We start from the raw sequence: 23,440 nt of genomic DNA on the forward strand, positions 1-23,440 counted from the left end.
TTGCTACCTGCTTGCTGGCTAGCCAGCTAGCCAGCCCTGTGGGCCTTGCTGCTGCTGCTGCTGCTGCTGCAGCCAAAAAACAAAAGGTGGTGCTGCTGCTGCTTCTGCTGCTTCTGCTTGTGTCTGGCCGCTGTTGGAGCGTCCAGGCACAGGACTTCTGCTGCTGCTGACTAAATGGCCTCCTTAATTGGATCATTTGAGTAGCCAGCACACCTGTGCAGGTAGGGCATGACATGATAGGCAGCTGCCTTGATAGCGGGTGGGTGCTGAATGTTCCTAATTGACAAAATAAGATTAATGCTTATGAAGAAATATAAAATCTCATCCCTTCCCCAATATCGCGCCACACCCCTACCCCTTAATTCCCTGGTTGAACTTGATGGACATATGTCTTTTTTCGACCGTACTAACTATGTAACTATGTAACATAACATGGGGGGGTCTCCTGGCTGTTCACACAGGTGTGTCATTGCTGTACATTGACCATGCATTGCTTCTGTGGTATTGCAAAGGCAAAGACAAATGCTTCCAGCCATCCATTGCACTAATGGATTGGTCATCAGCTGGCTGTCTATGTCCCGCATCAATATAGACCAAAGTACAGAGGGTTAGGCTATGCTATAGTGCACCTACCTGATGCATCAGAAGGTGCGAGGCCCTTGCTAAATTCTGTGCACAGACTTTGAGATCTATGCTTTAGACTGTATCTAAACCTGCTCCAACATGGACTGACATTCTGGCCTACTTTCAGCCGATGCGACTTGTCTGTCGCTGAACAGTCGCTTTTTATGTATTCAGCACCTATGTATAATGTTGTAAAAATGCTCTAGAAGCTAAAGTCGCAGAAATGTCACACATATTTGGCCTGCAACTTTCTGTGCGACAAATTCAGACAGGAAAAATCAGTATAAATCCTTAGAAAATTATCCCCCAGTGTCTCCATCTGCTGGCGGTATTGAATAAGCATTGCTGCACTGATGGGGTATGCATTAGACGAAAAAAAAGAAGAAAAAGAAGAATAATACGCCCAGAAAAGAGGCGAAAAGGAGAAAAACGTAAAAAAACGTGAAAAAAAAGTAAGAGGAAGAGAAGGGAAAAAAAGGTGGAAATGGGTTTAAAAGTGATTTCGGCGGAGATATATATATATATATATATATATATATATATATATATATATACGCGCACACACACACATATATATAAACGTATTCTCCGTTGAGATATTGCAGCCGCTGCTGTGTCCAGGCCCAGGAGCCTTAGCACTGTGCTGTGATGTCACTCAATACCACTGACATCACTAGGTGTAAACAACATCTCTCCTTTGCTGTGTATGTGACTATGGAGCTGTTTGGTGATGTCGTCTATTATGGCCTTCATAGAAGCAACAGGAGATTGTTGCATCCATCTAGAACCCTCAGAACTACAGTGCTATGATGTCACTCACTTCCACAGGCCTTGCAGAGTGTAAACAACAACAACCCAGCTTTGTCGTGTATGTAACCATAGGGATTGTGATGTCACCTAGAACCTTCACAGCAGCGACAGCTTTATGAGGAGCATCAGCACTGCTCTGCCTGAGCAGAACCATCACCGCCATAGGTTGTCAAATAACCCGGATTTAACCCACACAGGTAAGTCCAATGGGGTGCAGGCATGTCCTCTATGCTTACAGCTTCCCGTGGGTGTTGGTTTGATACCGTTTGGGGACAGCCAAGGAGGCATCTGCAGGCAACAAAGGTAGGTGTGTGCTTGTGTGTGTGTTTCCTATGCAGATCCTAAGCCCAGTGTCACATGCAAGTAGGAGGAGTAAGAAGGGTTCCTGGCAAATCCGGGTTATGGATTGCATTTAAAAAGGCCCCGTGGGAGTGCAATGGGCCCCTGTCTTGCTGCTTAGCAATAATGGTATGGGTTTAGGTTCTGCTGTGTGTACTGGTGGTTGACTGCCCCCCAGCCCAGAGTGTGCATGGAAAATTGTCTGGCAGCCTCCCTGACAGCAAGCAGTGATAGTGCCCATGAAGGGGACCTTGTTGGGCCCGCCCCTTTCACGGTTATCGCTTCTCGGCCTTTTGGCTAAGATCAAGTGTAGTATCTGTTCTTATCAGTTTAATATCTGATACGTCCCCTATCTGGGGACCATATATTAAATGGATTTTTGAGAACGGGGGCCGATTTCGAAGCTTGCTTCCGTCGCCCTATGCATTGACCCGATATGGCAGTATCTTCGGGTACAGTGCACCACCCCCTTACAGGGTTAAAAAGAAAGATTCCTACTTTCATTGCTACCTGCTTGCTGGCTAGCCAGCTAGCCAGCCCTGTGGGCCTTGCTGCTGCTGCTGCTGCTGCTGCAGCCAAAAAACAAAAGGTGGTGCTGCTGCTGCTTCTGCTGCTTCTGCTTGTGTCTGGCCGCTGTTGGAGCGTCCAGGCACAGGACTTCTGCTGCTGCTGACTAAATGGCCTCCTTAATTGGATCATTTGAGTAGCCAGCACACCTGTGCAGGTAGGGCATGACATGATAGGCAGCTGCCTTGATAGCGGGTGGGTGCTGAATGTTCCTAATTGACAAAATAAGATTAATGCTTATGAAGAAATATAAAATCTCATCCCTTCCCCAATATCGCGCCACACCCCTACCCCTTAATTCCCTGGTTGAACTTGATGGACATATGTCTTTTTTCGACCGTACTAACTATGTAACTATGTAACATAACATGGGGGGGTCTCCTGGCTGTTCACACAGGTGTGTCATTGCTGTACATTGACCATGCATTGCTTCTGTGGTATTGCAAAGGCAAAGACAAATGCTTCCAGCCATCCATTGCACTAATGGATTGGTCATCAGCTGGCTGTCTATGTCCCGCATCAATATAGACCAAAGTACAGAGGGTTAGGCTATGCTATAGTGCACCTACCTGATGCATCAGAAGGTGCGAGGCCCTTGCTAAATTCTGTGCACAGACTTTGAGATCTATGCTTTAGACTGTATCTAAACCTGCTCCAACATGGACTGACATTCTGGCCTACTTTCAGCCGATGCGACTTGTCTGTCGCTGAACAGTCGCTTTTTATGTATTCAGCACCTATGTATAATGTTGTAAAAATGCTCTAGAAGCTAAAGTCGCAGAAATGTCACACATATTTGGCCTGCAACTTTCTGTGTGACAAATTCAGACAGGAAAAATCAGTATAAATCCTTAGAAAATTATCCCCCAGTGTCTCCATCTGCTGGCGGTATTGAATAAGCATTGCTGCACTGATGGGGTATGCATTAGACGAAAAAAAAGAAGAAAAAGAAGAATAATACGCCCAGAAAAGAGGCGAAAAGGAGAAAAACGTAAAAAAACGTGAAAAAAAAGTAAGAGGAAGAGAAGGGAAAAAAAGGTGGAAATGGGTTTAAAAGTGATTTCGGCGGAGAAATATATATATATATATATATATATATATATATATATATATATATATACGCGCACACACACACATATATATAAACGTATTCTCCGTTGAGATATTGCAGCCGCTGCTGTGTCCAGGCCCAGGAGCCTTAGCACTGTGCTGTGATGTCACTCAATACCACTGACATCACTAGGTGTAAACAACATCTCTCCTTTGCTGTGTATGTGACTATGGAGCTGTTTGGTGATGTCGTCTATTATGGCCTTCATAGAAGCAACAGGAGATTGTTGCATCCATCTAGAACCCTCAGAACTACAGTGCTATGATGTCACTCACTTCCACAGGCCTTGCAGAGTGTAAACAACAACAACCCAGCTTTGTCGTGTATGTAACCATAGGGATTGTGATGTCACCTAGAACCTTCACAGCAGCGACAGCTTTATGAGGAGCATCAGCACTGCTCTGCCTGAGCAGAACCATCACCGCCATAGGTTGTCAAATAACCCGGATTTAACCCACACAGGTAAGTCCAATGGGGTGCAGGCATGTCCTCTATGCTTACAGCTTCCCGTGGGTGTTGGTTTGATACCGTTTGGGGACAGCCAAGGAGGCATCTGCAGGCAACAAAGGTAGGTGTGTGCTTGTGTGTGTGTTTCCTATGCAGATCCTAAGCCCAGTGTCACATGCAAGTAGGAGGAGTAAGAAGGGTTCCTGGCAAATCCGGGTTATGGATTGCATTTAAAAAGGCCCCGTGGGAGTGCAATGGGCCCCTGTCTTGCTGCTTAGCAATAATGGTATGGGTTTAGGTTCTGCTGTGTGTACTGGTGGTTGACTGCCCCCCAGCCCAGAGTGTGCATGGAAAATTGTCTGGCAGCCTCCCTGACAGCAAGCAGTGATAGTGCCCATGAAGGGGACCTTGTTGGGCCCGCCCCTTTCACGGTTATCGCTTCTCGGCCTTTTGGCTAAGATCAAGTGTAGTATCTGTTCTTATCAGTTTAATATCTGATACGTCCCCTATCTGGGGACCATATATTAAATGGATTTTTGAGAACGGGGGCCGATTTCGAAGCTTGCTTCCGTCGCCCTATGCATTGACCCGATATGGCAGTATCTTCGGGTACAGTGCACCACCCCCTTACAGGGTTAAAAAGAAAGATTCCTACTTTCATTGCTACCTGCTTGCTGGCTAGCCAGCTAGCCAGCCCTGTGGGCCTTGCTGCTGCTGCTGCTGCTGCTGCAGCCAAAAAACAAAAGGTGGTGCTGCTGCTGCTTCTGCTGCTTCTGCTTGTGTCTGGCCGCTGTTGGAGCGTCCAGGCACAGGACTTCTGCTGCTGCTGACTAAATGGCCTCCTTAATTGGATCATTTGAGTAGCCAGCACACCTGTGCAGGTAGGGCATGACATGATAGGCAGCTGCCTTGATAGCGGGTGGGTGCTGAATGTTCCTAATTGACAAAATAAGATTAATGCTTATGAAGAAATATAAAATCTCATCCCTTCCCCAATATCGCGCCACACCCCTACCCCTTAATTCCCTGGTTGAACTTGATGGACATATGTCTTTTTTCGACCGTACTAACTATGTAACTATGTAACATAACATGGGGGGGTCTCCTGGCTGTTCACACAGGTGTGTCATTGCTGTACATTGACCATGCATTGCTTCTGTGGTATTGCAAAGGCAAAGACAAATGCTTCCAGCCATCCATTGCACTAATGGATTGGTCATCAGCTGGCTGTCTATGTCCCGCATCAATATAGACCAAAGTACAGAGGGTTAGGCTATGCTATAGTGCACCTACCTGATGCATCAGAAGGTGCGAGGCCCTTGCTAAATTCTGTGCACAGACTTTGAGATCTATGCTTTAGACTGTATCTAAACCTGCTCCAACATGGACTGACATTCTGGCCTACTTTCAGCCGATGCGACTTGTCTGTCGCTGAACAGTCGCTTTTTATGTATTCAGCACCTATGTATAATGTTGTAAAAATGCTCTAGAAGCTAAAGTCGCAGAAATGTCACACATATTTGGCCTGCAACTTTCTGTGCGACAAATTCAGACAGGAAAAATCAGTATAAATCCTTAGAAAATTATCCCCCAGTGTCTCCATCTGCTGGCGGTATTGAATAAGCATTGCTGCACTGATGGGGTATGCATTAGACGAAAAAAAAGAAGAAAAAGAAGAATAATACGCCCAGAAAAGAGGCGAAAAGGAGAAAAACGTAAAAAAACGTGAAAAAAAAGTAAGAGGAAGAGAAGGGAAAAAAAGGTGGAAATGGGTTTAAAAGTGATTTCGGCGGAGAAATATATATATATATATATATATATATATATATATACGCGCACACACACACATATATATAAACGTATTCTCCGTTGAGATATTGCAGCCGCTGCTGTGTCCAGGCCCAGGAGCCTTAGCACTGTGCTGTGATGTCACTCAATACCACTGACATCACTAGGTGTAAACAACATCTCTCCTTTGCTGTGTATGTGACTATGGAGCTGTTTGGTGATGTCGTCTATTATGGCCTTCATAGAAGCAACAGGAGATTGTTGCATCCATCTAGAACCCTCAGAACTACAGTGCTATGATGTCACTCACTTCCACAGGCCTTGCAGAGTGTAAACAACAACAACCCAGCTTTGTCGTGTATGTAACCATAGGGATTGTGATGTCACCTAGAACCTTCACAGCAGCGACAGCTTTATGAGGAGCATCAGCACTGCTCTGCCTGAGCAGAACCATCACCGCCATAGGTTGTCAAATAACCCGGATTTAACCCACACAGGTAAGTCCAATGGGGTGCAGGCATGTCCTCTATGCTTACAGCTTCCCGTGGGTGTTGGTTTGATACCGTTTGGGGACAGCCAAGGAGGCATCTGCAGGCAACAAAGGTAGGTGTGTGCTTGTGTGTGTGTTTCCTATGCAGATCCTAAGCCCAGTGTCACATGCAAGTAGGAGGAGTAAGAAGGGTTCCTGGCAAATCCGGGTTATGGATTGCATTTAAAAAGGCCCCGTGGGAGTGCAATGGGCCCCTGTCTTGCTGCTTAGCAATAATGGTATGGGTTTAGGTTCTGCTGTGTGTACTGGTGGTTGACTGCCCCCCAGCCCAGAGTGTGCATGGAAAATTGTCTGGCAGCCTCCCTGACAGCAAGCAGTGATAGTGCCCATGAAGGGGACCTTGTTGGGCCCGCCCCTTTCACGGTTATCGCTTCTCGGCCTTTTGGCTAAGATCAAGTGTAGTATCTGTTCTTATCAGTTTAATATCTGATACGTCCCCTATCTGGGGACCATATATTAAATGGATTTTTGAGAACGGGGGCCGATTTCGAAGCTTGCTTCCGTCGCCCTATGCATTGACCCGATATGGCAGTATCTTCGGGTACAGTGCACCACCCCCTTACAGGGTTAAAAAGAAAGATTCCTACTTTCATTGCTACCTGCTTGCTGGCTAGCCAGCTAGCCAGCCCTGTGGGCCTTGCTGCTGCTGCTGCTGCTGCTGCAGCCAAAAAACAAAAGGTGGTGCTGCTGCTGCTTCTGCTGCTTCTGCTGCTTCTGCTTGTGTCTGGCCGCTGTTGGAGCGTCCAGGCACAGGACTTCTGCTGCTGCTGACTAAATGGCCTCCTTAATTGGATCATTTGAGTAGCCAGCACACCTGTGCAGGTAGGGCATGACATGATAGGCAGCTGCCTTGATAGCGGGTGGGTGCTGAATGTTCCTAATTGACAAAATAAGATTAATGCTTATGAAGAAATATAAAATCTCATCCCTTCCCCAATATCGCGCCACACCCCTACCCCTTAATTCCCTGGTTGAACTTGATGGACATATGTCTTTTTTCGACCGTACTAACTATGTAACTATGTAACATAACATGGGGGGGTCTCCTGGCTGTTCACACAGGTGTGTCATTGCTGTACATTGACCATGCATTGCTTCTGTGGTATTGCAAAGGCAAAGACAAATGCTTCCAGCCATCCATTGCACTAATGGATTGGTCATCAGCTGGCTGTCTATGTCCCGCATCAATATAGACCAAAGTACAGAGGGTTAGGCTATGCTATAGTGCACCTACCTGATGCATCAGAAGGTGCGAGGCCCTTGCTAAATTCTGTGCACAGACTTTGAGATCTATGCTTTAGACTGTATCTAAACCTGCTCCAACATGGACTGACATTCTGGCCTACTTTCAGCCGATGCGACTTGTCTGTCGCTGAACAGTCGCTTTTTATGTATTCAGCACCTATGTATAATGTTGTAAAAATGCTCTAGAAGCTAAAGTCGCAGAAATGTCACACATATTTGGCCTGCAACTTTCTGTGCGACAAATTCAGACAGGAAAAATCAGTATAAATCCTTAGAAAATTATCCCCCAGTGTCTCCATCTGCTGGCGGTATTGAATAAGCATTGCTGCACTGATGGGGTATGCATTAGACGAAAAAAAAGAAGAAAAAGAAGAATAATACGCCCAGAAAAGAGGCGAAAAGGAGAAAAACGTAAAAAAACGTGAAAAAAAAGTAAGAGGAAGAGAAGGGAAAAAAAGGTGGAAATGGGTTTAAAAGTGATTTCGGCGGAGAAATATATATATATATATATATATATATATATATATATATATATATACGCGCACACACACACATATATATAAACGTATTCTCCGTTGAGATATTGCAGCCGCTGCTGTGTCCAGGCCCAGGAGCCTTAGCACTGTGCTGTGATGTCACTCAATACCACTGACATCACTAGGTGTAAACAACATCTCTCCTTTGCTGTGTATGTGACTATGGAGCTGTTTGGTGATGTCGTCTATTATGGCCTTCATAGAAGCAACAGGAGATTGTTGCATCCATCTAGAACCCTCAGAACTACAGTGCTATGATGTCACTCACTTCCACAGGCCTTGCAGAGTGTAAACAACAACAACCCAGCTTTGTCGTGTATGTAACCATAGGGATTGTGATGTCACCTAGAACCTTCACAGCAGCGACAGCTTTATGAGGAGCATCAGCACTGCTCTGCCTGAGCAGAACCATCACCGCCATAGGTTGTCAAATAACCCGGATTTAACCCACACAGGTAAGTCCAATGGGGTGCAGGCATGTCCTCTATGCTTACAGCTTCCCGTGGGTGTTGGTTTGATACCGTTTGGGGACAGCCAAGGAGGCATCTGCAGGCAACAAAGGTAGGTGTGTGCTTGTGTGTGTGTTTCCTATGCAGATCCTAAGCCCAGTGTCACATGCAAGTAGGAGGAGTAAGAAGGGTTCCTGGCAAATCCGGGTTATGGATTGCATTTAAAAAGGCCCCGTGGGAGTGCAATGGGCCCCTGTCTTGCTGCTTAGCAATAATGGTATGGGTTTAGGTTCTGCTGTGTGTACTGGTGGTTGACTGCCCCCCAGCCCAGAGTGTGCATGGAAAATTGTCTGGCAGCCTCCCTGACAGCAAGCAGTGATAGTGCCCATGAAGGGGACCTTGTTGGGCCCGCCCCTTTCACGGTTATCGCTTCTCGGCCTTTTGGCTAAGATCAAGTGTAGTATCTGTTCTTATCAGTTTAATATCTGATACGTCCCCTATCTGGGGACCATATATTAAATGGATTTTTGAGAACGGGGGCCGATTTCGAAGCTTGCTTCCGTCGCCCTATGCATTGACCCGATATGGCAGTATCTTCGGGTACAGTGCACCACCCCCTTACAGGGTTAAAAAGAAAGATTCCTACTTTCATTGCTACCTGCTTGCTGGCTAGCCAGCTAGCCAGCCCTGTGGGCCTTGCTGCTGCTGCTGCTGCTGCTGCAGCCAAAAAACAAAAGGTGGTGCTGCTGCTGCTTCTGCTGCTTCTGCTTGTGTCTGGCCGCTGTTGGAGCGTCCAGGCACAGGACTTCTGCTGCTGCTGACTAAATGGCCTCCTTAATTGGATCATTTGAGTAGCCAGCACACCTGTGCAGGTAGGGCATGACATGATAGGCAGCTGCCTTGATAGCGGGTGGGTGCTGAATGTTCCTAATTGACAAAATAAGATTAATGCTTATGAAGAAATATAAAATCTCATCCCTTCCCCAATATCGCGCCACACCCCTACCCCTTAATTCCCTGGTTGAACTTGATGGACATATGTCTTTTTTCGACCGTACTAACTATGTAACTATGTAACATAACATGGGGGGGTCTCCTGGCTGTTCACACAGGTGTGTCATTGCTGTACATTGACCATGCATTGCTTCTGTGGTATTGCAAAGGCAAAGACAAATGCTTCCAGCCATCCATTGCACTAATGGATTGGTCATCAGCTGGCTGTCTATGTCCCGCATCAATATAGACCAAAGTACAGAGGGTTAGGCTATGCTATAGTGCACCTACCTGATGCATCAGAAGGTGCGAGGCCCTTGCTAAATTCTGTGCACAGACTTTGAGATCTATGCTTTAGACTGTATCTAAACCTGCTCCAACATGGACTGACATTCTGGCCTACTTTCAGCCGATGCGACTTGTCTGTCGCTGAACAGTCGCTTTTTATGTATTCAGCACCTATGTATAATGTTGTAAAAATGCTCTAGAAGCTAAAGTCGCAGAAATGTCACACATATTTGGCCTGCAACTTTCTGTGCGACAAATTCAGACAGGAAAAATCAGTATAAATCCTTAGAAAATTATCCCCCAGTGTCTCCATCTGCTGGCGGTATTGAATAAGCATTGCTGCACTGATGGGGTATGCATTAGACGAAAAAAAAGAAGAAAAAGAAGAATAATACGCCCAGAAAAGAGGCGAAAAGGAGAAAAACGTAAAAAAACGTGAAAAAAAAGTAAGAGGAAGAGAAGGGAAAAAAAGGTGGAAATGGGTTTAAAAGTGATTTCGGCGGAGAAATATATATATATATATATATATATATATATATATATATATATATATATATACGCGCACACACACACATATATATAAACGTATTCTCCGTTGAGATATTGCAGCCGCTGCTGTGTCCAGGCCCAGGAGCCTTAGCACTGTGCTGTGATGTCACTCAATACCACTGACATCACTAGGTGTAAACAACATCTCTCCTTTGCTGTGTATGTGACTATGGAGCTGTTTGGTGATGTCGTCTATTATGGCCTTCATAGAAGCAACAGGAGATTGTTGCATCCATCTAGAACCCTCAGAACTACAGTGCTATGATGTCACTCACTTCCACAGGCCTTGCAGAGTGTAAACAACAACAACCCAGCTTTGTCGTGTATGTAACCATAGGGATTGTGATGTCACCTAGAACCTTCACAGCAGCGACAGCTTTATGAGGAGCATCAGCACTGCTCTGCCTGAGCAGAACCATCACCGCCATAGGTTGTCAAATAACCCGGATTTAACCCACACAGGTAAGTCCAATGGGGTGCAGGCATGTCCTCTATGCTTACAGCTTCCCGTGGGTGTTGGTTTGATACCGTTTGGGGACAGCCAAGGAGGCATCTGCAGGCAACAAAGGTAGGTGTGTGCTTGTGTGTGTGTTTCCTATGCAGATCCTAAGCCCAGTGTCACATGCAAGTAGGAGGAGTAAGAAGGGTTCCTGGCAAATCCGGGTTATGGATTGCATTTAAAAAGGCCCCGTGGGAGTGCAATGGGCCCCTGTCTTGCTGCTTAGCAATAATGGTATGGGTTTAGGTTCTGCTGTGTGTACTGGTGGTTGACTGCCCCCCAGCCCAGAGTGTGCATGGAAAATTGTCTGGCAGCCTCCCTGACAGCAAGCAGTGATAGTGCCCATGAAGGGGACCTTGTTGGGCCCGCCCCTTTCACGGTTATCGCTTCTCGGCCTTTTGGCTAAGATCAAGTGTAGTATCTGTTCTTATCAGTTTAATATCTGATACGTCCCCTATCTGGGGACCATATATTAAATGGATTTTTGAGAACGGGGGCCGATTTCGAAGCTTGCTTCCGTCGCCCTATGCATTGACCCGATATGGCAGTATCTTCGGGTACAGTGCACCACCCCCTTACAGGGTTAAAAAGAAAGATTCCTACTTTCATTGCTACCTGCTTGCTGGCTAGCCAGCTAGCCAGCCCTGTGGGCCTTGCTGCTGCTGCTGCTGCTGCTGCAGCCAAAAAACAAAAGGTGGTGCTGCTGCTGCTTCTGCTGCTTCTGCTTGTGTCTGGCCGCTGTTGGAGCGTCCAGGCACAGGACTTCTGCTGCTGCTGACTAAATGGCCTCCTTAATTGGATCATTTGAGTAGCCAGCACACCTGTGCAGGTAGGGCATGACATGATAGGCAGCTGCCTTGATAGCGGGTGGGTGCTGAATGTTCCTAATTGACAAAATAAGATTAATGCTTATGAAGAAATATAAAATCTCATCCCTTCCCCAATATCGCGCCACACCCCTACCCCTTAATTCCCTGGTTGAACTTGATGGACATATGTCTTTTTTCGACCGTACTAACTATGTAACTATGTAACATAACATGGGGGGGTCTCCTGGCTGTTCACACAGGTGTGTCATTGCTGTACATTGACCATGCATTGCTTCTGTGGTATTGCAAAGGCAAAGACAAATGCTTCCAGCCATCCATTGCACTAATGGATTGGTCATCAGCTGGCTGTCTATGTCCCGCATCAATATAGACCAAAGTACAGAGGGTTAGGCTATGCTATAGTGCACCTACCTGATGCATCAGAAGGTGCGAGGCCCTTGCTAAATTCTGTGCACAGACTTTGAGATCTATGCTTTAGACTGTATCTAAACCTGCTCCAACATGGACTGACATTCTGGCCTACTTTCAGCCGATGCGACTTGTCTGTCGCTGAACAGTCGCTTTTTATGTATTCAGCACCTATGTATAATGTTGTAAAAATGCTCTAGAAGCTAAAGTCGCAGAAATGTCACACATATTTGGCCTGCAACTTTCTGTGCGACAAATTCAGACAGGAAAAATCAGTATAAATCCTTAGAAAATTATCCCCCAGTGTCTCCATCTGCTGGCGGTATTGAATAAGCATTGCTGCACTGATGGGGTATGCATTAGACGAAAAAAAAGAAGAAAAAGAAGAATAATACGCCCAGAAAAGAGGCGAAAAGGAGAAAAACGTAAAAAAACGTGAAAAAAAAGTAAGAGGAAGAGAAGGGAAAAAAAGGTGGAAATGGGTTTAAAAGTGATTTCGGCGGAGAATATATATATATATATATATATATATATATATATATATATATATATATATATATACGCGCACACACACACATATATATAAACGTATTCTCCGTTGAGATATTGCAGCCGCTGCTGTGTCCAGGCCCAGGAGCCTTAGCACTGTGCTGTGATGTCACTCAATACCACTGACATCACTAGGTGTAAACAACATCTCTCCTTTGCTGTGTATGTGACTATGGAGCTGTTTGGTGATGTCGTCTATTATGGCCTTCATAGAAGCAACAGGAGATTGTTGCATCCATCTAGAACCCTCAGAACTACAGTGCTATGATGTCACTCACTTCCACAGGCCTTGCAGAGTGTAAACAACAACAACCCAGCTTTGTCGTGTATGTAACCATAGGGATTGTGATGTCACCTAGAACCTTCACAGCAGCGACAGCTTTATGAGGAGCATCAGCACTGCTCTGCCTGAGCAGAACCATCACCGCCATAGGTTGTCAAATAACCCGGATTTAACCCACACAGGTAAGTCCAATGGGGTGCAGGCATGTCCTCTATGCTTACAGCTTCCCGTGGGTGTTGGTTTGATACCGTTTGGGGACAGCCAAGGAGGCATCTGCAGGCAACAAAGGTAGGTGTGTGCTTGTGTGTGTGTTTCCTATGCAGATCCTAAGCCCAGTGTCACATGCAAGTAGGAGGAGTAAGAAGGGTTCCTGGCAAATCCGGGTTATGGATTGCATTTAAAAAGGCCCCGTGGGAGTGCAATGGGCCCCTGTCTTGCTGCTTAGCAATAATGGTATGGGTTTAGGTTCTGCTGTGTGTACTGGTGGTTGACTGCCCCCCAGCCCAGAGTGTGCATGGAAAATTGTCTGGCAGCCTCCCTGACAGCAAGCAGTGATAGTGCCCATGAAGGGGACCTTGTTGGGCCCGCCCCTTTCACGGTTATCGCTTCTCGGCCTTTTGGCTAAGATCAAGTGTAGTATCTGTTCTTATCAGTTTAATATCTGATACGTCCCCTATCTGGGGACCATATATTAAATGGATTTTTGAGAACGGGGGCCGATTTCGAAGCTTGCTTCCGTCGCCCTATGCATTGACCCGATATGGCAGTATCTTCGGGTACAGTGCACCACCCCCTTACAGGGTTAAAAAGAAAGATTCCTACTTTCATTGCTACCTGCTTGCTGGCTAGCCAGCTAGCCAGCCCTGTGGGCCTTGCTGCTGCTGCTGCTGCTGCTGCAGCCAAAAAACAAAAGGTGGTGCTGCTGCTGCTTCTGCTGCTTCTGCTTGTGTCTGGCCGCTGTTGGAGCGTCCAGGCACAGGACTTCTGCTGCTGCTGACTAAATGGCCTCCTTAATTGGATCATTTGAGTAGCCAGCACACCTGTGCAGGTAGGGCATGACATGATAGGCAGCTGCCTTGATAGCGGGTGGGTGCTGAATGTTCCTAATTGACAAAATAAGATTAATGCTTATGAAGAAATATAAAATCTCATCCCTTCCCCAATATCGCGCCACACCCCTACCCCTTAATTCCCTGGTTGAACTTGATGGACATATGTCTTTTTTCGACCGTACTAACTATGTAACTATGTAACATAACATGGGGGGGTCTCCTGGCTGTTCACACAGGTGTGTCATTGCTGTACATTGACCATGCATTGCTTCTGTGGTATTGCAAAGGCAAAGACAAATGCTTCCAGCCATCCATTGCACTAATGGATTGGTCATCAGCTGGCTGTCTATGTCCCGCATCAATATAGACCAAAGTACAGAGGGTTAGGCTATGCTATAGTGCACCTACCTGATGCATCAGAAGGTGCGAGGCCCTTGCTAAATTCTGTGCACAGACTTTGAGATCTATGCTTTAGACTGTATCTAAACCTGCTCCAACATGGACTGACATTCTGGCCTACTTTCAGCCGATGCGACTTGTCTGTCGCTGAACAGTCGCTTTTTATGTATTCAGCACCTATGTATAATGTTGTAAAAATGCTCTAGAAGCTAAAGTCGCAGAAATGTCACACATATTTGGCCTGCAACTTTCTGTGCGACAAATTCAGACAGGAAAAATCAGTATAAATCCTTAGAAAATTATCCCCCAGTGTCTCCATCTGCTGGCGGTATTGAATAAGCATTGCTGCACTGATGGGGTATGCATTAGACGAAAAAAAAGAAGAAAAAGAAGAATAATACGCCCAGAAAAGAGGCGAAAAGGAGAAAAACGTAAAAAAACGTGAAAAAAAAGTAAGAGGAAGAGAAGGGAAAAAAAGGTGGAAATGGGTTTAAAAGTGATTTCGGCGGAGATATATATATATATATATATATATATATATATATATATATATATATATACGCGCACACACACACATATATATAAACGTATTCTCCGTTGAGATATTGCAGCCGCTGCTGTGTCCAGGCCCAGGAGCCTTAGCACTGTGCTGTGATGTCACTCAATACCACTGACATCACTAGGTGTAAACAACATCTCTCCTTTGCTGTGTATGTGACTATGGAGCTGTTTGGTGATGTCGTCTATTATGGCCTTCATAGAAGCAACAGGAGATTGTTGCATCCATCTAGAACCCTCAGAACTACAGTGCTATGATGTCACTCACTTCCACAGGCCTTGCAGAGTGTAAACAACAACAACCCAGCTTTGTCGTGTATGTAACCATAGGGATTGTGATGTCACCTAGAACCTTCACAGCAGCGACAGCTTTATGAGGAGCATCAGCACTGCTCTGCCTGAGCAGAACCATCACCGCCATAGGTTGTCAAATAACCCGGATTTAACCCACACAGGTAAGTCCAATGGGGTGCAGGCATGTCCTCTATGCTTACAGCTTCCCGTGGGTGTTGGTTTGATACCGTTTGGGGACAGCCAAGGAGGCATCTGCAGGCAACAAAGGTAGGTGTGTGCTTGTGTGTGTGTTTCCTATGCAGATCCTAAGCCCAGTGTCACATGCAAGTAGGAGGAGTAAGAAGGGTTCCTGGCAAATCCGGGTTATGGATTGCATTTAAAAAGGCCCCGTGGGAGTGCAATGGGCCCCTGTCTTGCTGCTTAGCAATAATGGTATGGGTTTAGGTTCTGCTGTGTGTACTGGTGGTTGACTGCCCCCCAGCCCAGAGTGTGCATGGAAAATTGTCTGGCAGCCTCCCTGACAGCAAGCAGTGATAGTGCCCATGAAGGGGACCTTGTTGGGCCCGCCCCTTTCACGGTTATCGCTTCTCGGCCTTTTGGCTAAGATCAAGTGTAGTATCTGTTCTTATCAGTTTAATATCTGATACGTCCCCTATCTGGGGACCATATATTAAATGGATTTTTGAGAACGGGGGCCGATTTCGAAGCTTGCTTCCGTCGCCCTATGCATTGACCCGATATGGCAGTATCTTCGGGTACAGTGCACCACCCCCTTACAGGGTTAAAAAGAAAGATTCCTACTTTCATTGCTACCTGCTTGCTGGCTAGCCAGCTAGCCAGCCCTGTGGGCCTTGCTGCTGCTGCTGCTGCAGCCAAAAAACAAAAGGTGGTGCTGCTGCTGCTTCTGCTGCTTCTGCTTGTGTCTGGCCGCTGTTGGAGCGTCCAGGCACAGGACTTCTGCTGCTGCTGACTAAATGGCCTCCTTAATTGGATCATTTGAGTAGCCAGCACACCTGTGCAGGTAGGGCATGACATGATAGGCAGCTGCCTTGATAGCGGGTGGGTGCTGAATGTTCCTAATTGACAAAATAAGATTAATGCTTATGAAGAAATATAAAATCTCATCCCTTCCCCAATATCGCGCCACACCCCTACCCCTTAATTCCCTGGTTGAACTTGATGGACATATGTCTTTTTTCGACCGTACTAACTATGTAACTATGTAACATAACATGGGGGGGTCTCCTGGCTGTTCACACAGGTGTGTCATTGCTGTACATTGACCATGCATTGCTTCTGTGGTATTGCAAAGGCAAAGACAAATGCTTCCAGCCATCCATTGCACTAATGGATTGGTCATCAGCTGGCTGTCTATGTCCCGCATCAATATAGACCAAAGTACAGAGGGTTAGGCTATGCTATAGTGCACCTACCTGATGCATCAGAAGGTGCGAGGCCCTTGCTAAATTCTGTGCACAGACTTTGAGATCTATGCTTTAGACTGTATCTAAACCTGCTCCAACATGGACTGACATTCTGGCCTACTTTCAGCCGATGCGACTTGTCTGTCGCTGAACAGTCGCTTTTTATGTATTCAGCACCTATGTATAATGTTGTAAAAATGCTCTAGAAGCTAAAGTCGCAGAAATGTCACACATATTTGGCCTGCAACTTTCTGTGCGACAAATTCAGACAGGAAAAATCAGTATAAATCCTTAGAAAATTATCCCCCAGTGTCTCCATCTGCTGGCGGTATTGAATAAGCATTGCTGCACTGATGGGGTATGCATTAGACGAAAAAAAAGAAGAAAAAGAAGAATAATACGCCCAGAAAAGAGGCGAAAAGGAGAAAAACGTAAAAAAACGTGAAAAAAAAGTAAGAGGAAGAGAAGGGAAAAAAAGGTGGAAATGGGTTTAAAAGTGATTTCGGCGGAGAAATATATATATATATATATATATATATATATATATATATATATATATACGCGCACACACACACATATATATAAACGTATTCTCCGTTGAGATATTGCAGCCGCTGCTGTGTCCAGGCCCAGGAGCCTTAGCACTGTGCTGTGATGTCACTCAATACCACTGACATCACTAGGTGTAAACAACATCTCTCCTTTGCTGTGTGTGTGACTATGGAGCTGTTTGGTGATGTCGTCTATTATGGCCTTCATAGAAGCAACAGGAGATTGTTGCATCCATCTAGAACCCTCAGAACTACAGTGCTATGATGTCACTCACTTCCACAGGCCTTGCAGAGTGTAAACAACAACAACCCAGCTTTGTCGTGTATGTAACCATAGGGATTGTGATGTCACCTAGAACCTTCACAGCAGCGACAGCTTTATGAGGAGCATCAGCACTGCTCTGCCTGAGCAGAACCATCACCGCCATAGGTTGTCAAATAACCCGGATTTAACCCACACAGGTAAGTCCAATGGGGTGCAGGCATGTCCTCTATGCTTACAGCTTCCCGTGGGTGTTGGTTTGATACCGTTTGGGGACAGCCAAGGAGGCATCTGCAGGCAACAAAGGTAGGTGTGTGCTTGTGTGTGTGTTTCCTATGCAGATCCTAAGCCCAGTGTCACATGCAAGTAGGAGGAGTAAGAAGGGTTCCTGGCAAATCCGGGTTATGGATTGCATTTAAAAAGGCCCCGTGGGAGTGCAATGGGCCCCTGTCTTGCTGCTTAGCAATAATGGTATGGGTTTAGGTTCTGCTGTGTGTACTGGTGGTTGACTGCCCCCCAGCCCAGAGTGTGCATGGAAAATTGTCTGGCAGCCTCCCTGACAGCAAGCAGTGATAGTGCCCATGAAGGGGACCTTGTTGGGCCCGCCCCTTTCACGGTTATCGCTTCTCGGCCTTTTGGCTAAGATCAAGTGTAGTATCTGTTCTTATCAGTTTAATATCTGATACGTCCCCTATCTGGGGACCATATATTAAATGGATTTTTGAGAACGGGGGCCGATTTCGAAGCTTGCTTCCGTCGCCCTATGCATTGACCCGATATGGCAGTATCTTCGGGTACAGTGCACCACCCCCTTACAGGGTTAAAAAGAAAGATTCCTACTTTCATTGCTACCTGCTTGCTGGCTAGCCAGCTAGCCAGCCCTGTGGGCCTTGCTGCTGCTGCTGCTGCTGCTGCTGCAGCCAAAAAACAAAAGGTGGTGCTGCTGCTGCTTCTGCTGCTTCTGCTTGTGTCTGGCCGCTGTTGGAGCGTCCAGGCACAGGACTTCTGCTGCTGCTGACTAAATGGCCTCCTTAATTGGATCATTTGAGTAGCCAGCACACCTGTGCAGGTAGGGCATGACATGATAGGCAGCTGCCTTGATAGCGGGTGGGTGCTGAATGTTCCTAATTGACAAAATAAGATTAATGCTTATGAAGAAATATAAAATCTCATCCCTTCCCCAATATCGCGCCACACCCCTACCCCTTAATTCCCTGGTTGAACTTGATGGACATATGTCTTTTTTCGACCGTACTAACTATGTAACTATGTAACATAACATGGGGGGGTCTCCTGGCTGTTCACACAGGTGTGTCATTGCTGTACATTGACCATGCATTGCTTCTGTGGTATTGCAAAGGCAAAGACAAATGCTTCCAGCCATCCATTGCACTAATGGATTGGTCATCAGCTGGCTGTCTATGTCCCGCATCAATATAGACCAAAGTACAGAGGGTTAGGCTATGCTATAGTGCACCTACCTGATGCATCAGAAGGTGCGAGGCCCTTGCTAAATTCTGTGCACAGACTTTGAGATCTATGCTTTAGACTGTATCTAAACCTGCTCCAACATGGACTGACATTCTGGCCTACTTTCAGCCGATGCGACTTGTCTGTCGCTGAACAGTCGCTTTTTATGTATTCAGCACCTATGTATAATGTTGTAAAAATGCTCTAGAAGCTAAAGTCGCAGAAATGTCACACATATTTGGCCTGCAACTTTCTGTGCGACAAATTCAGACAGGAAAAATCAGTATAAATCCTTAGAAAATTATCCCCCAGTGTCTCCATCTGCTGGCGGTATTGAATAAGCATTGCTGCACTGATGGGGTATGCATTAGACGAAAAAAAAGAAGAAAAAGAAGAATAATACGCCCAGAAAAGAGGCGAAAAGGAGAAAAACGTAAAAAAACGTGAAAAAAAAGTAAGAGGAAGAGAAGGGAAAAAAAGGTGGAAATGGGTTTAAAAGTGATTTCGGCGGAGAAATATATATATATATATATATATATATATATATATATATATATATATATACGCGCACACACACACATATATATAAACGTATTCTCCGTTGAGATATTGCAGCCGCTGCTGTGTCCAGGCCCAGGAGCCTTAGCACTGTGCTGTGATGTCACTCAATACCACTGACATCACTAGGTGTAAACAACATCTCTCCTTTGCTGTGTATGTGACTATGGAGCTGTTTGGTGATGTCGTCTATTATGGCCTTCATAGAAGCAACAGGAGATTGTTGCATCCATCTAGAACCCTCAGAACTACAGTGCTATGATGTCACTCACTTCCACAGGCCTTGCAGAGTGTAAACAACAACAACCCAGCTTTGTCGTGTATGTAACCATAGGGATTGTGATGTCACCTAGAACCTTCACAGCAGCGACAGCTTTATGAGGAGCATCAGCACTGCTCTGCCTGAGCAGAACCATCACCGCCATAGGTTGTCAAATAACCCGGATTTAACCCACACAGGTAAGTCCAATGGGGTGCAGGCATGTCCTCTATGCTTACAGCTTCCCGTGGGTGTTGGTTTGATACCGTTTGGGGACAGCCAAGGAGGCATCTGCAGGCAACAAAGGTAGGTGTGTGCTTGTGTGTGTGTTTCCTATGCAGATCCTAAGCCCAGTGTCACATGCAAGTAGGAGGAGTAAGAAGGGTTCCTGGCAAATCCGGGTTATGGATTGCATTTAAAAAGGCCCCGTGGGAGTGCAATGGGCCCCTGTCTTGCTGCTTAGCAATAATGGTATGGGTTTAGGTTCTGCTGTGTGTACTGGTGGTTGACTGCCCCCCAGCCCAGAGTGTGCATGGAAAATTGTCTGGCAGCCTCCCTGACAGCAAGCAGTGATAGTGCCCATGAAGGGGACCTTGTTGGGCCCGCCCCTTTCACGGTTATCGCTTCTCGGCCTTTTGGCTAAGATCAAGTGTAGTATCTGTTCTTATCAGTTTAATATCTGATACGTCCCCTATCTGGGGACCATATATTAAATGGATTTTTGAGAACGGGGGCCGATTTCGAAGCTTGCTTCCGTCGCCCTATGCATTGACCCGATATGGCAGTATCTTCGGGTACAGTGCACCACCCCCTTACAGGGTTAAAAAGAAAGATTCCTACTTTCATTGCTACCTGCTTGCTGGCTAGCCAGCTAGCCAGCCCTGTGGGCCTTGCTGCTGCTGCTGCTGCTGCTGCAGCCAAAAAACAAAAGGTGGTGCTGCTGCTGCTTCTGCTGCTTCTGCTTGTGTCTGGCCGCTGTTGGAGCGTCCAGGCACAGGACTTCTGCTGCTGCTGACTAAATGGCCTCCTTAATTGGATCATTTGAGTAGCCAGCACACCTGTGCAGGTAGGGCATGACATGATAGGCAGCTGCCTTGATAGCGGGTGGGTGCTGAATGTTCCTAATTGACAAAATAAGATTAATGCTTATGAAGAAATATAAAATCTCATCCCTTCCCCAATATCGCGCCACACCCCTACCCCTTAATTCCCTGGTTGAACTTGATGGACATATGTCTTTTTTCGACCGTACTAACTATGTAACTATGTAACATAACATGGGGGGGTCTCCTGGCTGTTCACACAGGTGTGTCATTGCTGTACATTGACCATGCATTGCTTCTGTGGTATTGCAAAGGCAAAGACAAATGCTTCCAGCCATCCATTGCACTAATGGATTGGTCATCAGCTGGCTGTCTATGTCCCGCATCAATATAGACCAAAGTACAGAGGGTTAGGCTATGCTATAGTGCACCTACCTGATGCATCAGAAGGTGCGAGGCCCTTGCTAAATTCTGTGCACAGACTTTGAGATCTATGCTTTAGACTGTATCTAAACCTGCTCCAACATGGACTGACATTCTGGCCTACTTTCAGCCGATGCGACTTGTCTGTCGCTGAACAGTCGCTTTTTATGTATTCAGCACCTATGTATAATGTTGTAAAAATGCTCTAGAAGCTAAAGTCGCAGAAATGTCACACATATTTGGCCTGCAACTTTCTGTGCGACAAATTCAGACAGGAAAAATCAGTATAAATCCTTAGAAAATTATCCCCCAGTGTCTCCATCTGCTGGCGGTATTGAATAAGCATTGCTGCACTGATGGGGTATGCATTAGACGAAAAAAAAGAAGAAAAAGAAGAATAATACGCCCAGAAAAGAGGCGAAAAGGAGAAAAACGTAAAAAAACGTGAAAAAAAAGTAAGAGGAAGAGAAGGGAAAAAAAGGTGGAAATGGGTTTAAAAGTGATTTCGGCGGAGAATATATATATATATATATATATATATATATATATATATATATATACGCGCACACACACACATATATATAAACGTATTCTCCGTTGAGATATTGCAGCCGCTGCTGTGTCCAGGCCCAGGAGCCTTAGCACTGTGCTGTGATGTCACTCAATACCACTGACATCACTAGGTGTAAACAACATCTCTCCTTTGCTGTGTATGTGACTATGGAGCTGTTTGGTGATGTCGTCTATTATGGCCTTCATAGAAGCAACAGGAGATTGTTGCATCCATCTAGAACCCTCAGAACTACAGTGCTATGATGTCACTCACTTCCACAGGCCTTGCAGAGTGTAAACAACAACAACCCAGCTTTGTCGTGTATGTAACCATAGGGATTGTGATGTCACCTAGAACCTTCACAGCAGCGACAGCTTTATGAGGAGCATCAGCACTGCTCTGCCTGAGCAGAACCATCACCGCCATAGGTTGTCAAATAACCCGGATTTAACCCACACAGGTAAGTCCAATGGGGTGCAGGCATGTCCTCTATGCTTACAGCTTCCCGTGGGTGTTGGTTTGATACCGTTTGGGGACAGCCAAGGAGGCATCTGCAGGCAACAAAGGTAGGTGTGTGCTTGTGTGTGTGTTTCCTATGCAGATCCTAAGCCCAGTGTCACATGCAAGTAGGAGGAGTAAGAAGGGTTCCTGGCAAATCCGGGTTATGGATTGCATTTAAAAAGGCCCCGTGGGAGTGCAATGGGCCCCTGTCTTGCTGCTTAGCAATAATGGTATGGGTTTAGGTTCTGCTGTGTGTACTGGTGGTTGACTGCCCCCCAGCCCAGAGTGTGCATGGAAAATTGTCTGGCAGCCTCCCTGACAGCAAGCAGTGATAGTGCCCATGAAGGGGACCTTGTTGGGCCCGCCCCTTTCACGGTTATCGCTTCTCGGCCTTTTGGCTAAGATCAAGTGTAGTATCTGTTCTTATCAGTTTAATATCTGATACGTCCCCTATCTGGGGACCATATATTAAATGGATTTTTGAGAACGGGGGCCGATTTCGAAGCTTGCTTCCGTCGCCCTATGCATTGACCCGATATGGCAGTATCTTCGGGTACAGTGCACCACCCCCTTACAGGGTTAAAAAGAAAGATTCCTACTTTCATTGCTACCTGCTTGCTGGCTAGCCAGCTAGCCAGCCCTGTGGGCCTTGCTGCTGCTGCTGCTGCTGCTGCAGCCAAAAAACAAAAGGTGGTGCTGCTGCTGCTTCTGCTGCTTCTGCTTGTGTCTGGCCGCTGTTGGAGCGTCCAGGCACAGGACTTCTGCTGCTGCTGACTAAATGGCCTCCTTAATTGGATCATTTGAGTAGCCAGCACACCTGTGCAGGTAGGGCATGCCATGATAGGCAGCTGCCTTGATAGCGGGTGGGTGCTGAATGTTCCTAATTGACAAAATAAGATTAATGCTTATGAAGAAATATAAAATCTCATCCCTTCCCCAATATCGCGCCACACCCCTACCCCTTAATTCCCTGGTTGAACTTGATGGACATATGTCTTTTTTCGACCGTACTAACTATGTAACTATGTAACATAACATGGGGGGGTCTCCTGGCTGTTCACACAGGTGTGTCATTGCTGTACATTGACCATGCATTGCTTCTGTGGTATTGCAAAGGCAAAGACAAATGCTTCCAGCCATCCATTGCACTAATGGATTGGTCATCAGCTGGCTGTCTATGTCCCGCATCAATATAGACCAAAGTACAGAGGGTTAGGCTATGCTATAG

The 23,440-nt window shown here is 46.1% G+C and overlaps 10 non-coding genes across 10 annotated transcripts; all 10 read left to right on the top strand.

Moving 5' to 3' along the window:
• The first annotated feature begins 2,050 nt into the window (after positions 1-2,050).
• LOC130348422 (U2 spliceosomal RNA) lies at positions 2,051-2,241 on the top strand. The gene has a single exon (XR_008886100.1). It is a non-coding gene; the product is annotated as a U2 spliceosomal RNA (small nuclear RNA).
• A 2,091-nt stretch (positions 2,242-4,332) lies between these two features.
• On the top strand, positions 4,333-4,523 carry LOC130348423 (U2 spliceosomal RNA). Its single transcript, XR_008886101.1, has one exon. It is a non-coding gene; the product is annotated as a U2 spliceosomal RNA (small nuclear RNA).
• Positions 4,524-6,602: 2,079 nt separating this feature from the next.
• On the top strand, positions 6,603-6,793 carry LOC130348424 (U2 spliceosomal RNA). The gene has a single exon (XR_008886102.1). It is a non-coding gene; the product is annotated as a U2 spliceosomal RNA (small nuclear RNA).
• Positions 6,794-8,891: 2,098 nt separating this feature from the next.
• On the top strand, positions 8,892-9,082 carry LOC130348425 (U2 spliceosomal RNA). Its single transcript, XR_008886103.1, has one exon. It is a non-coding gene; the product is annotated as a U2 spliceosomal RNA (small nuclear RNA).
• A 2,095-nt stretch (positions 9,083-11,177) lies between these two features.
• On the top strand, positions 11,178-11,368 carry LOC130348426 (U2 spliceosomal RNA). The gene has a single exon (XR_008886104.1). It is a non-coding gene; the product is annotated as a U2 spliceosomal RNA (small nuclear RNA).
• Positions 11,369-13,466: 2,098 nt separating this feature from the next.
• LOC130348428 (U2 spliceosomal RNA) lies at positions 13,467-13,657 on the top strand. The gene has a single exon (XR_008886105.1). It is a non-coding gene; the product is annotated as a U2 spliceosomal RNA (small nuclear RNA).
• Positions 13,658-15,748: 2,091 nt separating this feature from the next.
• LOC130348429 (U2 spliceosomal RNA) lies at positions 15,749-15,939 on the top strand. Its single transcript, XR_008886106.1, has one exon. It is a non-coding gene; the product is annotated as a U2 spliceosomal RNA (small nuclear RNA).
• Positions 15,940-18,024: 2,085 nt separating this feature from the next.
• LOC130348430 (U2 spliceosomal RNA) lies at positions 18,025-18,215 on the top strand. The gene has a single exon (XR_008886107.1). It is a non-coding gene; the product is annotated as a U2 spliceosomal RNA (small nuclear RNA).
• A 2,096-nt stretch (positions 18,216-20,311) lies between these two features.
• LOC130348431 (U2 spliceosomal RNA) lies at positions 20,312-20,502 on the top strand. Its single transcript, XR_008886108.1, has one exon. It is a non-coding gene; the product is annotated as a U2 spliceosomal RNA (small nuclear RNA).
• Positions 20,503-22,590: 2,088 nt separating this feature from the next.
• LOC130348433 (U2 spliceosomal RNA) lies at positions 22,591-22,781 on the top strand. Its single transcript, XR_008886110.1, has one exon. It is a non-coding gene; the product is annotated as a U2 spliceosomal RNA (small nuclear RNA).
• The last annotated feature ends 659 nt before the right edge of the window (positions 22,782-23,440 follow it).

The sequence above is a fragment of the Hyla sarda genome, unplaced genomic scaffold (genome assembly GCF_029499605.1).
Source record: "Hyla sarda isolate aHylSar1 unplaced genomic scaffold, aHylSar1.hap1 scaffold_882, whole genome shotgun sequence".
NCBI classification, from domain to species: Eukaryota; Metazoa; Chordata; class Amphibia; order Anura; family Hylidae; genus Hyla; species Hyla sarda.